A 16,221-nucleotide genomic window follows, 5' to 3' on the forward strand; every position below is an offset into this window, starting at 1 on the left:
AATGCGCCCCGCCCTGACCTAAATATCAAGCTAATGGACTCAACTGCGAATTTAGAATATTTTCACGTAACGTAAGTAATCAGAGGCCATACATTAAAGATGCGAATAGATATGATGCATACTCTATTGTGGAAATTCGTCGTATCAAAATTAAAAAAAAACTAATAAATGTATTAGAGAATAAGTCTGGAGCCTTCCATTTTTCAAAATAATAAATAAATAAAGGATAAAATTGGCGTCATCACATTAAACTATATTAGATAAAGGTATTCATTAATGATATTCTACAATTTGTCACATGAAAACTTCTGTCTTCAAATAGTTATTAATGGTAAGTAAATATTTAATTATCTGAAAGAAAAAGATCGATCGAATCTTATTCTTTTTTTGTTCTTTACAGGATGGCGACTTTTTAAAAAAAATTTTGGCCTAATAAAGGAAAGTACAGATAACAATTCCAGAAGATTGATGGTTTTAGTTTTTAAATTTTAGGTCGAAATATGAAACTACGAAATTTAAGTTAATCGGCTGCAATTTATTTAATTCAAATTGCTGAAAGTCATACTTTATCAAATTAAAATTGTTTGCATATGCATTATTTTGAGGTTACGTCGTTTTTCATCATTACCTTTCCGATAATCTGGAAATTATTTATGTAATAAACTTTTTTGATTGGCTGCAAACAAGGTTAGTTCCGTGAAATTAGTTACTATGTTTATTTTAAGTGCAAAGTTTTCGGCCAAAAATATTGTGTAGTTTGGAAGTAACGCTCGGGTGAACTGTAACACACATAACCTCGAAATATACACGCACGTTGTTAGCAGTATCAAACATTTTTTGATAAAAAACACAAAAAAAAAGTGTGTGGGGACATCCGTTTCAATGTTCGCTATCATTTCGCACAATTTTAAGACAAAATATTTATTATTCTAGAAAAAAAGCCGGGGGAACCTAAAACTGGTAAAATCGACAATTTTCTAAGTATCACATGCCCCTAATGTGACATTCAAATTTGCGCATTTTTAAGGGCATGTGATGAGTGGGTCACGTGACCAGATTCCTACCTTACCGACACTTTTTGTATTTCTCAACTTATTTTCACACAAAGCGACACATCGAGTTGAACATTTAGGATAATAAATGAAAAGCACTAAGAAAGGTGGGTCTAGTCTTAAACTTGTATAAGTATTAAAATATTTTTTAAATAATTTTTTCATAATTATTTGAATTCATGACCACAACCACCTTACTTAGTGCGTTTTATTTATTATCCTAAATTTTCATATTGATGTGGCGCTTCATGTGAAAATAAGTTGGGAAATAAAAGTGTCGGTATGGTAGAAATCTAGTCATGTGACCCATTCGTCACATGGCCTTAATTCACAATTAAAAGGCTATTGAAGCTTTTCTTTATGTTTGCAAGTTTAACATTTTGAAGACATTCAATATGTAATGATTTGAATTTTAAAACTATTGTTTGAAAACCACAAAATTTCAAACTATTGCAGTTTTACAATCTTCCGCAGCAATTGAACATCTCTGCAGAAATACACGCCCTCGGTAAGGCACTTGAAATTAGTCCTCTTTCTCAACCAAACTTAACATATTTAGTGACTTCAAAATCTGTTTGCAAGTATTACACAAATCACCATCAATATTAAGAAAAATTTATCGTAAAAGAAACATATTCTCAAGGCTATAAGCCCAAAAATACTTTAGTAACTCTTGCACAATATTATCACATATCAACATAATCACACTATATCATTAACGGTTTCATTCGACAATATCCACAATGTTGATGCAGCACTAAATAATAATTTTAAAGGAATTAAATTCGAAATGGCTGGACTTTTTACTCTCAATTTGAAATGGCAAAATAAATCGTAGAATCTTTAAAGATTCAATTCACAATTGTTCGACTATTAAGGCGTTGAATTGAACAATGTGGAAGAATTTCGAATTAAGACACTCAGAACTGTACAATTTAAAATAGAAAAATAAGTTTGAGCTTCTGAATTTGAAAAATTTTTATGTTTCAATTGGAAAGCTTCAATGCAACATTTTCAAGGGTTTTAAATTAAAAAGTCGCGTTCTACGAACTAAAAATAATTTTCATTTTATGTTTGACTTTTTTAACAACATATTTGAAGTAAATAATACAGTTCTTATAAAATATGATCTACAGCTTGGCGATAAAATTTCGACTTCAAAATTAATTTTTGTTTAAACTCAAAAATGTGTTCCAGGTTTTTCATTTTCATTAACCATTCTCAGACTTTTCTTGGTCCATAAAATTCTACATCCTAGCTTTCTCTTTCTTTTTTTGCACACTTCTTTTACACTTTTTACACAAAATTGTCATTCTACACATAAACATAAATTTACAATAAAAAAAAAAAAAGATTTATAAACAAAAATCCAATTTATATGATTGGTAAAAAAGCCGATGATTCGATATTTGTTTTGTGGCGTAAATACTACGACTCAGAAAAACGACTACAAGTCCTAAATAGGATCTCGCGCCTTTCTTTTGGAGATGGAAAGGCGCGATAAGAAGCCAAAGCGAATTACCTGAGCAGCCACACTTGACCAAATGCTTTCAATATTCAATAATTTTAAAAGGAGACAGGACAGGAGAGGCAAAGCGAGGCTGTATACACGAGAAGAACAAGAACTGGAACTTGAGAAACAGAGGCTACGAACTGCTTAAACAAAATTGAATTATCAAAAAGGCAGGCACGAACCTGTCTAAGGGCAGGCGCGCAATTTTTACCGTCGCCCGCAAATTGACGTCCAGCATGTCAACATGCAGACCGCGACTTGCCTTATTGGTGATGGCAGATCAAATCCAATATATAGTGCAATGAAAATTAAGAAATCCCGTGGCAAAAAAAAGGACTTGCGGGACCCACTCTCGTCTCTGGAAGATCGTGGCTCGGAGAAACGCCGAAGGACGCTGTTTTGTCGATAAGGGCACATAAAAATAGAAATGATTCTGCACGCCATCCGAAACTAGGTCGAATGATCCTGCACCCCATCGATAAAGGCTCGTACTATTCGCAAAAAGCGCGAAATTGTGGAAGTACTTGGAAAATGTCCCGGCGGAACTCCTAAGACAGACCTGTCTGCAGAGGGAAAAACTTTAAAGGAACTTTGGCACTTACCTATTTTTTGCTCAGTGGCCAACGCACTTTTCAATTGGAGACACTGGGAAGCCGGCCGCGGTTGCCTGCCCTCGCGATTTCACAAAGATTCACAAAGACGAAGCGAATTACTCAGTGATTTTTTAGCACGTCTGCCGACACCGAAAAATTCGTTGATCGGGTTGAAGATCGGAGCACCCGTTCCCGTACCACCGTTTCTAGTCGCTGATTGGTCGAGTGTCAGGAACTTCTATCAGCGTCTTCTATCGACCCAGAATGCCTTGCGAGCAATCCGTTTCCCGCGCGTGACTCGATTCGATTTCGTGCAATCGTGTGCTTTTTACCGTTTTCTATCCTCCCTAATATAGATGTTTTCTCAGCTCACACAGTCTTGTAATCTCGTTCAGACATGGGCTCTTTATATAAATAAGTACTGATTTCGATTTTATAGATTGTAGTTAATGTTACTAAAATTCTCCTTTTTCTTTTTACAGCAATAATGGCGACTTCCTCCTTATATTCAACTGCATCATTCCCGTTCACTCTAACTGTTTTGCTTATAAAAATAAATAAAAAATTTTTTTAGACCAATCGAAATATTCTTAAAATTGTTCAAAAATATGAATAGCATAATTACGACCAGAAACTTTTTATCAGCAAACTTAATTGGTGAAGATAAAAGGGGAAGGGGGATGTCCTTATTAATTTTTTCTTTTAAAATGAGACGAAGATATTTGAGAAAGGTTTATTCATAGTAAATTGAAAATAATTTATTTGCATGCCTTCAAAGAAAATAGGCTGTTTTGGATTCAATCTAGATTCGCGGTAGTGTGTCATCGACAAGGGAGAAACCACGAGTTACTTTCTTGTCCGGTAACGCAACGACTTGATTTGGATTTTGGACGCATAGATTGGCATTCAGAAAAATGTACATATCATTGCCTTTAAATGCGTACCAATTTCATTTTCGCCCGAAAAATAATTTAATCGCATTGGCCGCCATTGGTTCTATTCAATATTTTGTCGACTGGATTAAATGGCATTGACACGGTTCGATACTTGGTTCGTGAAAGGCATTGCATGGCATACAATTTGGCGATTCACCGAATACCATTGAATGGCATTAAATGGCATAAACTATAGGCGTTACAAGTAAATCACTGTAAATGCCTTGAAGTTTATGCGCAATGAAAATGATTGAATCGAAACCAGTTTTATACAGTAAAGTGCATTTAATGCCATTTCGGACAAAAGTCCATTTGTACACATTTAAAGGCATTAATATGCCCTTTTTTTTAATGCCAGTCTATGCGTTTCAATCATCTCCTTCTTACCGGGTGAATTAACGCTATTGGGAAATTTGGCAATTTTCTATTTCAATAGTTTTTTCGCCAGGAATATTTTTTTCTCGCCTTTTTTTTTCAGTTGCCGCTTAAATTCGTTGACATGCAATTTTTGGAAATTGCAGAATTTTTAAAACCAAACATGATTTGTCCACAGAAAAAAAAAGATAAAGTTTACATCGATACCAGATGAAAGATTCACCCCAAAAAAAACCTTGCCAGATAAACTTTACATGAATCGAAAATAATTTCCAATTTTTAACCTTGCCTGGATAATCTATTGCCTTATATAATCCAAAAATATCTTTGCATAATCGCTCCATTTTTATTCGAGATGTATGGAGATGTAGCGAGAATGAAGGCGCCAGCGCTATCTATCGTGGTTTAACTTCATTACATTGGAAAGAAATGGAGATTCCCATCTATCAGTTGCTTTTTGCGCTTTTTGCTAATTGGGATTAAATAAGTTCTGATTCGTCCACAATACATTGAGAAAACTATATCGCATGAATTACAATATATACCGTAATTCCTGCACTATATATCGTAATTATCACATTATAATAGCGAAAAATCGTGATATTGTACATTGCAAGTTTTTACATTATATACCGCATAATTGTACAATCTAGAACATAAGAATTTAAGTTTATTACGTTTTCACATTGTATTTCTTGTTTTGTGATTTGGCGAGGGTTCGAATAGTCAGCAAGCGATCACAGAAAAAATTTAAGATAAAGTTTACATTGATTCCAGGTGAATCATTGACCGGAACAAAAATTAACCTTGCCAGATAAACTTTACATGAATAAAAGATAATTTCCTATTTTTAACCTTACCTGGATAATCTTTCATCTTAAAATCGCTCCATTTTTATTCGAGGTGTATCGACAATTACGACGGCAGCGATATCCAGCGTCGTTTAACTTCATTAAATTTGAGGGGAATGGGGATTCCCATCTGTCAGTTACATTTTGCTCTTTTACTAAATGATATCCTAACCTCAGTGAAACTTTCGCCAAAATATGTTTAATCATTAACCGTTGCAGGTTTTACCTGCAGTAAATTTTTACTTTTTTTTTGTCATTGTTTTAAATATGGTGTCCCGATTTATAGTTCGAACTCACTCATACTCTGCCTTTTTCCCATTGCTGCTAAGATTTAAACAAAATTTAACTCCATTTTTTTCTGTGATATTAGTGCATTATAATATCGTACAAAACTCCGGAACCTGATTGTACGTTATCATATTACGCTTTCTTGCAATGTAGAAGTTTTGCGATATCATTGTGCGATATCTTTTTCTCCGCATAGTGTATAATTGATTTCGGAGGAGATATCAGTAAGAACGAATTTTTTTCGTGTTTTCTGTTGCTGATTCTACATGTTTTATCGAAATTTGCTCACTTCATTGTGACGCAATAGACGATATCAGAATTATTCTCCTAATCTCCGTGAAACCTTCGTCGAAGTATGTTTAATTTTTAACCGTTGCAAGTCTTACCTGCAAGAAATTTTAACTTTTTTTTTGTGTTTTAAATCTCGTGTCTCGATTTATAGCTCGCGCAAATTCACTCATACTTTGCCGTCTTCCCATTGCTGCTAAGCATCCCCATGCATCGCCCCCACTTTTCTGTTTTCCTTACGATCCGGAGGGGAAATGTCGGTCAAACTAAGCCAACAGATGGCACCACAAAAACTAGGTCTGTCTTTCATTGAATTGCATTAATAAAAAGCAAAAATAACAAAAAACTTGATGCTGTTTGCAAATAAACAAAAAAAAATAGATGAAAAAATAATTCTAACTATGACTAATTATTTAAAAAAGAAAAAGTCATGAAAATGTGTAGTTTAATATGAATAAAATTTAATTTTGAGATACATTTTGAAAGCAGTTCGAACTTTATATTTTTATGATTTATTTTTCTCATATTATTGATTTTATTATTTGTGAAAGTTAACCAAAATTATTTTTTGTTGAAACTATTAATGCAGCTAATGAAAAAAATAATAATGTTAAAGACCTCAATGGAAAAAATATTTAAAACATATACATGATCACAAGAATTAATAAAAAATATATGACGTATATTGTATATTGAGGGAATAATTTGGTAAAAAGTTAATGAAAAAACTAATAAATGAGAAAGTGGATTTAATATTATTTAATATAATGTAAATATTTATTTAAATTGAATCAAATATCATATATACATTTATACAGTGCAATCATTTATTCGTTGCTTAATCTTGAAAGCTTTTTTCTCGCTACATTCAACCCCTAAAAATTTTATTAAAAATTTTTTATTTAAAGGAGATTTTGAATTAAATTGTTAATTATATTATTGCAAACCTCATTTATAAAATGAACAGACTATAAACTATTAAACTCTATAAACAAACGTACCGACTCATGACGGAGTGTAGGAGGAAATCCACTTTTTTCGTTCAGCTTGACGATCCGAACTTTTGTCTTCTCTATTTTTTTATTAATAATTTTTGTACTGAAAGCATGGAAAAACTGAAATTTTGTACATTACAATTTTTTACGCTATGATAACTGATCAGGGAAACTTTATATTGTCTAAAATTAATGTTTAGGTACTCATAAAATACAAATAATTTGTTTATCATTCCATTTATTTGTTGGAAACAAATTTGATAAATTAATTAACAAATAGTCTTATTATCGGTAAAATTTGTTGGTGCTAAAAGTGCTTCACATTAATGTACGAATTACATGTAATAACAAAAATAATTTAAAAGTTTATAATAACTATTATTATAAACAATTCGTGTGGCAATATATTATAATTTGAGATTTTGCAAATTATTATTTCCTTTAAACGCCAAGAAAACTTCAGGTATTCCCTGAAACAATAAATATTTAATAATATTTGATAAAATATAACAATTTAAATTTTTGTAAATACATTAGATAAAGAAATTCAAAATTTTGGTCCTTTCGCATTAAAATTTTTTTTACACTGGAAATGTTTTAAGCTGTTGGGTGAATAACTGCTAGTCACAAAAATATGTGGGAAGTTAACAACAAACATTGTTATGAATAATTCTCGTGAGAAAATATTCAAATGTAAAGTTTTATCAAAATTTTTATTTTCTTTAATCGCTACAGTGGCTACGAATATTCCTAAAAAATGTATCTTTCAACATATTTAGTGGAATATAACAACTTACATGTTTATAAACAATTTACATGAAAAATGTCCCAATGTTGTCAGTATCACTCGGAAAAAGTCGGGTTTTCGATCGTAATAGATTGGAAATGAATCATAACACTGCATGCTAAGATTCACTCAATACAAAATCTTTTGACAATAACCCACCGACTTGGCCATCAAAGAAAATTTAAATTTGATAAAACCTTAAGTTTAAATATTTTGTCACAAGAATTGTTAATAAAAGTGGCTATTGTTAACTCTTCTAATATTTTTGTGACTAGCAGTCATTCGTCCAATAGCTTAAAACATTTCCAGTGCAAAAAAATGCTCTATGCGAAAGGGCAAACATTTTAAATTTGTTTATATAATTTGTTTACAACAATTTTAATTGTTCTATTTTATCAAGTATTATTAATTATTTATCATTTTAAGGAATACCTGAAGTCGTCCTGGCCATTGAAGGAAATTATAATTTGAAAAATCTTAAATTCTAATATTTTGACACAAAAATTGTTTATCACAGTGGTTATTATAAACTTTTAAATTATTTTTGTTATTAAATGTCATTCCTACATAAATGGGAAGCACTTTTAGGAAAAAATTTTTTTTCACCGATAATGAGGCTTTGTTCATACTTTGACTGAAAAAATTATTAATAAAAAAATAGAGGAGACAAAATTTCGGAGAGTCAAGATCTATAAAATTGAATGATATTTAATTTAAAACAGAAAAATTCAAAATCGCAAGAGAATTGAAGGCTCCGGACATTTTTGGATGAAAAAAGGGCATTACCACCAACTGTGCGTCATGAGTACAGTACGTTTGTTTCTGTATTTTAATGGCTTATAGTCTCTTTATTTCAGAAATGAGGTTCGGAATCGTATAATTAACTATTTAATTCAAAATCTCCTTCAAATTTAAATTCTTAAATAAAATCATTAGGGGCTGAATGCAGCGAGAAAAAAGCTTTCAAGATTAAGAAACAAATAAATTATTGAACTGTATAAATGTATATATGATGTTTGGTTCAATTTAAATAAATATATACATTATATTAAATCCATTTTCTCATTTGTCATTCGTGTCATTGACTTTTTTCCAAATGATTTCCCTCAAACATTTTAATTACAATTACCACTACTTTTTAAAAATATTTCCTTCAAAACTGGAAATTTTTAAGATTTTAAAGGAACAAAGATTCTTTACTTTGCAACATAAGTTGTAATCTTACATATTCTAATTATTATTATATTTATATTGGATATAAGTAATATATTTTTCATTAATTCTTCTGATCATGTGCATGTTTTAAATATTTTTGTCATTGAGGTCTTAAATATTATTCTACATTAATAATTTCAACAATAAATAATTTTCTTCAACTTTAACAAATAATAAAATCGATAATAGGAGCAAAATAAATCACAAAAATATCAAGTTCGAACTGTTTTCAAAATGTATCTCAAAATTAAATTTTATTCAGATTAAACTACATATTTTAATGACTTTTTATTTTTTGAAATAATTAGTAATAATTACTCTTATTTTTCATATATTCTTTTTGGTTTATTTGCAAACAGCTTCAAGTTTTTAATTCTTTTTGCTTTTTCTTAATGCAATTCAATGAAAAAGACAGACCTACTTTTTATGGTGCCATCTGTTGGCTTAGTTTGACCAACATTTCCCCTCCGGATCGTAAGAAAACTACTACACATACACATACAGGGGCGCGGCAGGGGGCTGCTGCTAAGGATGCCGTAGCAGACGACAGCCCTTATTCCATCATAGGTTAAACTTTCGCCAAATAGTATATAAACTTTAACAACGGAAGATTTTACATGCAACGAAATTTAACTTTAGTTTTTTCTATGTCAATTTAAGCATTCGTAAAATCAAACAATTATAAATTTCATACATTTTGAATTTAAATATTCGATCATTTAAAATTGAAAAGAATGGGCGCGAGTGAGGAACCTCACATGGCGACGTTCTGAAGCCCTTCACTTGGGGTGATTGCTAGAGAGATTGATCAAAAACTTGGATCGGCGCAGTGTTGCCTAACACAGAAAATGATACTTTCCCCTAGATGCTCAGATGTGCACCTACGTTCAAAGGAATACATTTGAGACTTGAAAATTGTTTCAAATGCTCATCGGGAGACCAATGAAATTTGAGCTGCAACAAATTTAACACCAGTGTTTTTCTGTGAACGAACGTGTTACTTAAATGAGTAACCCGAGAATTCTAGATCAATCTAAATAATCTAGCATAGAATTAAACAATTTATACTTAAGAGACTTGAAAATATTATTAACTCACATTGAGGCCTTCAAAAGTAAACGGTTTTAGAATTAATGTACATTAGGATGGTCCAAAAATGCATGGCAAAATTATTTTCCATGCTAGAGAGCAACGATCCCCCTATTTTATTCCTAATTCGAAAAAAGAAATTCCCTAATTTTTTTCTATTTTAACAGGTGCCGTTTTTGACTTGAAGTTTCGAATGAAAAATGCATGGGGAAAAATCACTTTTTTTAGTTTCTAGAATAATTTTTGAGGGTTTGAAAAAATATGACAGGAAAGTATGGGGGCCTGTAGAAAATTATCCAACGAAGAATTTCTTCCATCAGACATATGGGTTTGACACCCCTAACACACCCCCACAAGTATCTGAACAATACCCTTAAAACCAAAAATGTCAATTCTTTATGAAATCGAGCTTTTGAACACTGTATTCTCGTTTTTTTTTTACTTTAAATGAGTAATATTGTTCTAGTGGAATATTTATTAACATTATTTCATTAACTTTTTATTTTTGAAACTAATGGAATTTGTTTAAATAATTTTTTTTATTAAAAATTATTAATATTTCTTTAGTGGGATATTTATCAAGATTGTTTGATGAATTATATTTTTTAAATGAAAATTATTACTTAAATATTACTGATAAATTAGTTATTATTAAATTAATTATTAATCAGTAATTCATTATTACTGACAAATATTCCACTAGGCCCACAGTAAAAAATTTTTATTTTTAAAAAATCGGAATGAAATTATTTTTAAAAATTCCTTTTGTTTAAATAAATAAAAATGAATAATCTAATGTTACTAAATATTCCACTAGACCAATAGTAATCATTTTTAGGAATAAAACGAATTTAAAAAAAATTATTTAAACAAATTCCATTTTTTTTTAACAAAAAAATTAATTAACCAACGTTATTGAGGGTGTCCAGCGGTGCAGGCAGGTGTAACAGTGTAATAAATAATGCAGCAATATTAACTACAATGAAAAAAGGATTACTGGTACCAATTGAATTTTACTTGGCACAAGTTGTTCGAAATGAATGCGGCATGAATTGGAATGAATATTTCTTTGAGATGGGAAAATATGAATTCAAGGAAAGAAATATATTTGAAAGTCAAGCAAATATTTTATATGCTCAAAAAACTATTTCCACACAGCAAATTTCTGAATATTTGAAGCACAAAAATATATCTCTTGATTCAAAATAATATTTCTTCGGCCTAGACCATGCGCGAGCAATAAAGCAGTAAGTACTTCAATTGTAGTACATATTTCACTAAATAAGCAACAGGATTCTTTTAGCCTAAATTATAATTACCATTGTTTTTAATATACATATTTAATTTAAATAAATAACATACTTTAAAATCTTGATGAACCTGAAACAGAAAAATTCGATGAAAAATTCGTGACCCCAGCGGGAATTGAACTTGGGTCCATCGAGTGTAAAATCAACAGCATTGACCACGACGCTAACGTGACATGGAAATTTTAAGGCGGAAAACCGTATTTAACCCTCGCCATAAATTGTGCCAAAGAATTAAGTTTTTAGATCAACAAACGATATATGCCTGGTTTAAATAAAAATTACTTCTGTTAAAGAATAATTTCTTGATGCTAAGAAGTAGGATTCAAGTAAATGCATTCAGTTGGTGCTAAGAATTTTTTTTTTCAGTATAAATTTACTATTCGGCTAGTTCAGTGTAAAAATTGTTTCTCCAAAGAAATTTGATTTGATCATTAAATGATCCAATATCATTGAGAAATACATTGGCGTTGTTAAGAAACATTTTCTGAATTCCCCAAATTAAAATTTTCCTCATTGATTAGTTAAGCACACGGTTTTTTCGTTTCGTAGATCCACATGCACTGAAAAAAAGGATTACTGGTACAAAGTGAATTTTACTTTACTGAAGTAAGTGAAAGTCCTGTTTGTTTACAAGGAAATATTTATTTGAGGCAAATAAATATAACCTGTTGGTCCGAGGGAAATATTTCTTTGAATCAATTTCGTAAATTGATGGAAAGAAATATATTTGAAGGTCAAGCAAACGTTGTATAGGCTTAAAAAATCATTTCCCCAAAGCAAATTTTCGAATATTTGAAGCAAAAAAAAATCTCACTGATTCAAAAAAAATATATCTTTGGCCTAGACTGTGCGCGAGCGCAATAAAGTAGTTAGTATACTAACTACTTTATTGCTTTATGGCACAGTATACTTTAATTGCATCACATATTATTCTAAATGAGCAACTGGATTCTTTTAGCTTAAATTATAATTTCCATTGTTAGTATTATACTTATTAATTCTAAACAAATCACGTAATTTAAAATCTTCATGAACCGTAAGTACCAAAAAAATATGACTGAAAAAAATGACTTGGTTGGAATAAATGCTTATTTGTCATGAATAATTTAATTATACTAATCAGATCAAATATTTCCTTTCACTGAAAAAATAAATATTTATGTAAACAGAATATCTTTTTCATCTAAATAAATGCCCCATTGCTACAAATGCATAAACTCCTTATGACAAATAAATATATTTTGAATTTAGTTAATATTATTTTGTATTACATTATTATTTCTTTGATATAAATGGACCTCAATTCTCGATTTAAGTATGGAAAAATTTATGATTCAAATTTGTCCGAATCAGCTCAAATAATTGAACTCTTTGAATCAAATATATATTTCTTTGAACGACTAATCACATTTCAACTAATGTAGACCTTTTGAATCAAGGGAATCATTTTCTTCTTTCTTGAATGTAAGAAATATGTATTTGAATCAAGAAAATATAGCCAAACAATTCATTTCATCAGATCAACAAAAGATATGTGTCTGGTTTGAATAAAAATGACTTATGTGAAAGAATATTTTCTTGATGCTAAGAAATAGGATTCAAGTAAATGTATTTACTTGGCGCTAAGAATTATTTTTTTCAGTGTGGAAGTGCCAGCAGTTCGCTTGCATGAGATTGTATTATGTATAAATACAACCCTGCTGGAAGTAAAACATTCAAAAAGATGGAAACTTATGTATAGAAAAAGATATTCAATCCTTCCCAAATGCACATTTTGCACCTCACAAACTCTATCTTTTTCTTTCCCTGCTCTATCCGTCGCGTTTACTTAGATCTATCCCTTTGTATCCTTGACTCTATCCCTTACTGTCACAACTGTCTATCTTTTTCTATCCATGGTGTTCACAATTGTGTATCTTTCTCTCTCACTGACTATCCCCTGTGGTCCCGTGGGCCTATCTTTTTCTATCTTTGTTGTTCACAAATGCCTATCTTTACCTATTTCAGACTACCCACTATCAACGATATATCGTTTTAATTTCTATCCATTTGAATCTTCTCAAAAATGTAGTATTCTGATGAGTTTCTAAAATAATAATATATTTCGAATTCCAAACTCCCGCAAAACAGTATTAAACCAGCAAGGGTTTACAATATCTAACAACAAAATTCCCTAGCTTGACGACATACTAGTCAAAGTTGGAACTATTCAAAGGCGTCTACTTACCCTTCAGTTAGAGACGGTGCAAATTATTTCACTTGTGTGTGTCTTTTACAGTCAGCTACCTACTGGGAATCTGCGGGTACCAAGTCAGGGATGTACGGCAACTAGCGCGCGCCTCGCTAAGGATAAACGTGGATAATCGGAGGAGTTGTTTGGATAGAGCGACTTAGATTCAAGAAGATAGGGCTATCTCATATTTAAAAAAAGATAGAAATGCATTCACTTGGATTGGGAAATAGGTATTCAAAAAGATAGACAAAATTTTGGTTTGCCCAACCAACAGAAAAAGATAGAGGTGAGTAAGTGGATGATTCATTTAAATATAAAGGAAGGCACTCAAGAATATAGGGCTATCATATATTTAGAAAAAGCTAGAAATGAATTCACTTGGATAGGAAAATAGGGATTAAAAAAGATAGACGAATGTTAAGATTGCCCAGTGGATAGAAAAAGATAGAGGTGGATAATCTGTGGATGTATTTAGATAGAGAGACTGGGATTCAAGAAGATAAGGCTAACTTCGATTTTAGAAAAGGTAGAAAAAAATTCAATGAGATAAGAAGATGGGGATTGAAAAAGAAAGACAAGATTTTGGATTGCCTAACGGATAGAAAAGATAGGCGTGGATAAGCCATGGATTCTTTTGGAAAGAAAGAAACATTAGAATAGGGATTGGGAGTGGAAGAAAAAGGATGCATGTGGCCAAGTGGCGGATAGACATTGATACGAACATTGGGATTGAAAAGAAAAAAGGTGACTGTAGATTGGAAGAAAGATAAAAAATGATCCATGGGATAGACTTGGGATCCAGATGGATGCATCAGTTCTTTCCATTTCAATATTAAAGATAGAAATTGATTCAAACTTATAGAGACTCTATCCATTTACTTTCAGCAGGGAAACTGAGATTATTTTAATTTTTAAATATTGAGTTTTGACATGTTCGTCTGTTTTGCTGGTGTTCACTCTACTGATCCTTTTTGACATATTCCCTATGACTGACAGTTTAAAAGTTTCTACTTTCAAGCAAACAGTACACTTCTCTGCTTTCCTTTTAAATCCCCTGGCGGACCGAAGGAACCGAATGGAGCCTCTACAAAGTACCTGTAAAGACCCCATTGGGTCCCCATTCGGTTCCTTTTTAAAAAACTCGAAAAATCAGCAAAATCAACTTTTAAATTGTTGAAATTCGGATTCTACGTTATAATTCCCTATAGAAGGCCACGGAATAATCGCAATAGTTTTTTTTACAACGGTAAAAAGTTTAAAAAAATATAAGACGTATAACGCCTGTTGACTGCTACACTGCAAACGCATCGCCTATAAGTAGCAGTCAACAGGCGTTATACGACTTATATTTTTTTAAACTTTTTAACGCTGCAAAAAAAACTATTGGGATTATTCCGTGACCTTCTATAGGGAATTTTAACGTAAAATCCGAATTTTAACAATTTAGCTGCCGGATCGAAGAAGGGCACATACATTTATTTCGCTGAGAGTGGGGAGACCCCTGGAGGCTTTCAGAAACATTTTTGAATTTTGATTTTTAAAGACTATTTCTAGATATTTAATTTCATTGCACATCTTTTTCCTCGCACGCAAAAAGTTGTAGCTTTTTCAGTTTTCTAATTAAAGCCCAAAAACTGGCTTTTTTGTAAAAATTAATTTTGATTCGCTTTTCACTTCAACTCGTGCTCAGTCAGTCAGTTTTAATGATTTTTCAATAAATTTTTTAGGGAATGCAGTTTGAAATGTCTTTTGACTGATAGAGCAAACTTAATTCAAAAATTTATTTACAAAAAATTGTTGTTAATTTTTTTCCAACGCCTGGCGCTCATCGGACTTCTCTTACTTCCAGCGTTTCGTTTATCGAGCGAACCTTGAGCATCAAAAAATTTTCAGCGAGAAAGTTTTTGGTAATAGTACAAAGAAGTTTTCTGGAAAACTTTAGTCCAATCAAATTGATATTCAAGAAATTATTAACGTCTCAAGTCGATAGCGGCTAGAACGACTCGCGCGCGGGCTGTAGCGAGAGTCTCAGATCCAATTTATAACACAGTTAACTGGCGCCAAAAATAAAAGCAAATCAAGTAATCAGGTAATATCATGTACAATAGAATGATTTTTATTTTCAATAAAAATTGTACAAAAATAAAAGAAAACATAAACATCTCATGGTTGCGATTCAACGGATTCTTTATTCCGAGAATTTTTCAATGCTTTAAATTCGTGGAATTGAAAAAAAAGTGAAATATCAAGAAAGTAAATTTGTTTTTTATTCCTGTTGTAATAGAGAGTATTAATATTTATTTATGCCTAATAATTTAATACTACCTGATTACTTGATTATTTATTATTTTTTTGCGCCTGTGAACGGTATTATAAATCGGATCTTGAGACTCGCTATAGCCCGCGCGTGAGTTGACTAGCCGCTATCGACTTGCTATCGACTTGAGCCTGTGAGCACAGCTTTCACGTTCTGAGCCTCTATACCCCACTCTGCGCAAAATCCTCTAAGGACATCCGCTAAATTCTCAGTTGTTTTCTTTTGTGGCATAGCTTTTGCCTCAATTGTGACGGACTTCATTTCCTAGCCGGCAAACAAAATGGATGACGAGCTTCGTGGACATTTTTCCGGTGAATGCGACCTCTGGGCTATCAATTATTGTGTATATAATGCAGCGAGAGCTTTGGCCGATGCGAACC

The 16,221-nt window shown here is 31.5% G+C and overlaps 2 protein-coding genes across 2 annotated transcripts in view; one reads left to right on the forward strand and one right to left on the reverse strand.

The window, feature by feature from the left end:
• Nucleotides 1-3,378, reverse strand: part of LOC117173169 (dynein light chain 1, cytoplasmic) — a 12,435-nt gene extending 9,057 nt beyond the window's left edge. The window contains exon 1 of the mRNA XM_033361586.1: nucleotides 3,168-3,378. The gene's annotated coding sequence lies outside the window, so the exon portion shown is untranslated. The remainder of the gene's footprint in view (nucleotides 1-3,167) is intronic.
• Nucleotides 1-16,221, forward strand: part of LOC117173633 — a 31,704-nt gene that overhangs the window by 5,078 nt on the left and 10,405 nt on the right. The gene's annotated exons all lie outside the window — the stretch shown is intronic.

Source organism: Belonocnema kinseyi, chromosome 5 (assembly GCF_010883055.1).
Source record: "Belonocnema kinseyi isolate 2016_QV_RU_SX_M_011 chromosome 5, B_treatae_v1, whole genome shotgun sequence".
Lineage (NCBI taxonomy): Eukaryota > Metazoa > Arthropoda > Insecta > Hymenoptera > Cynipidae > Belonocnema > Belonocnema kinseyi.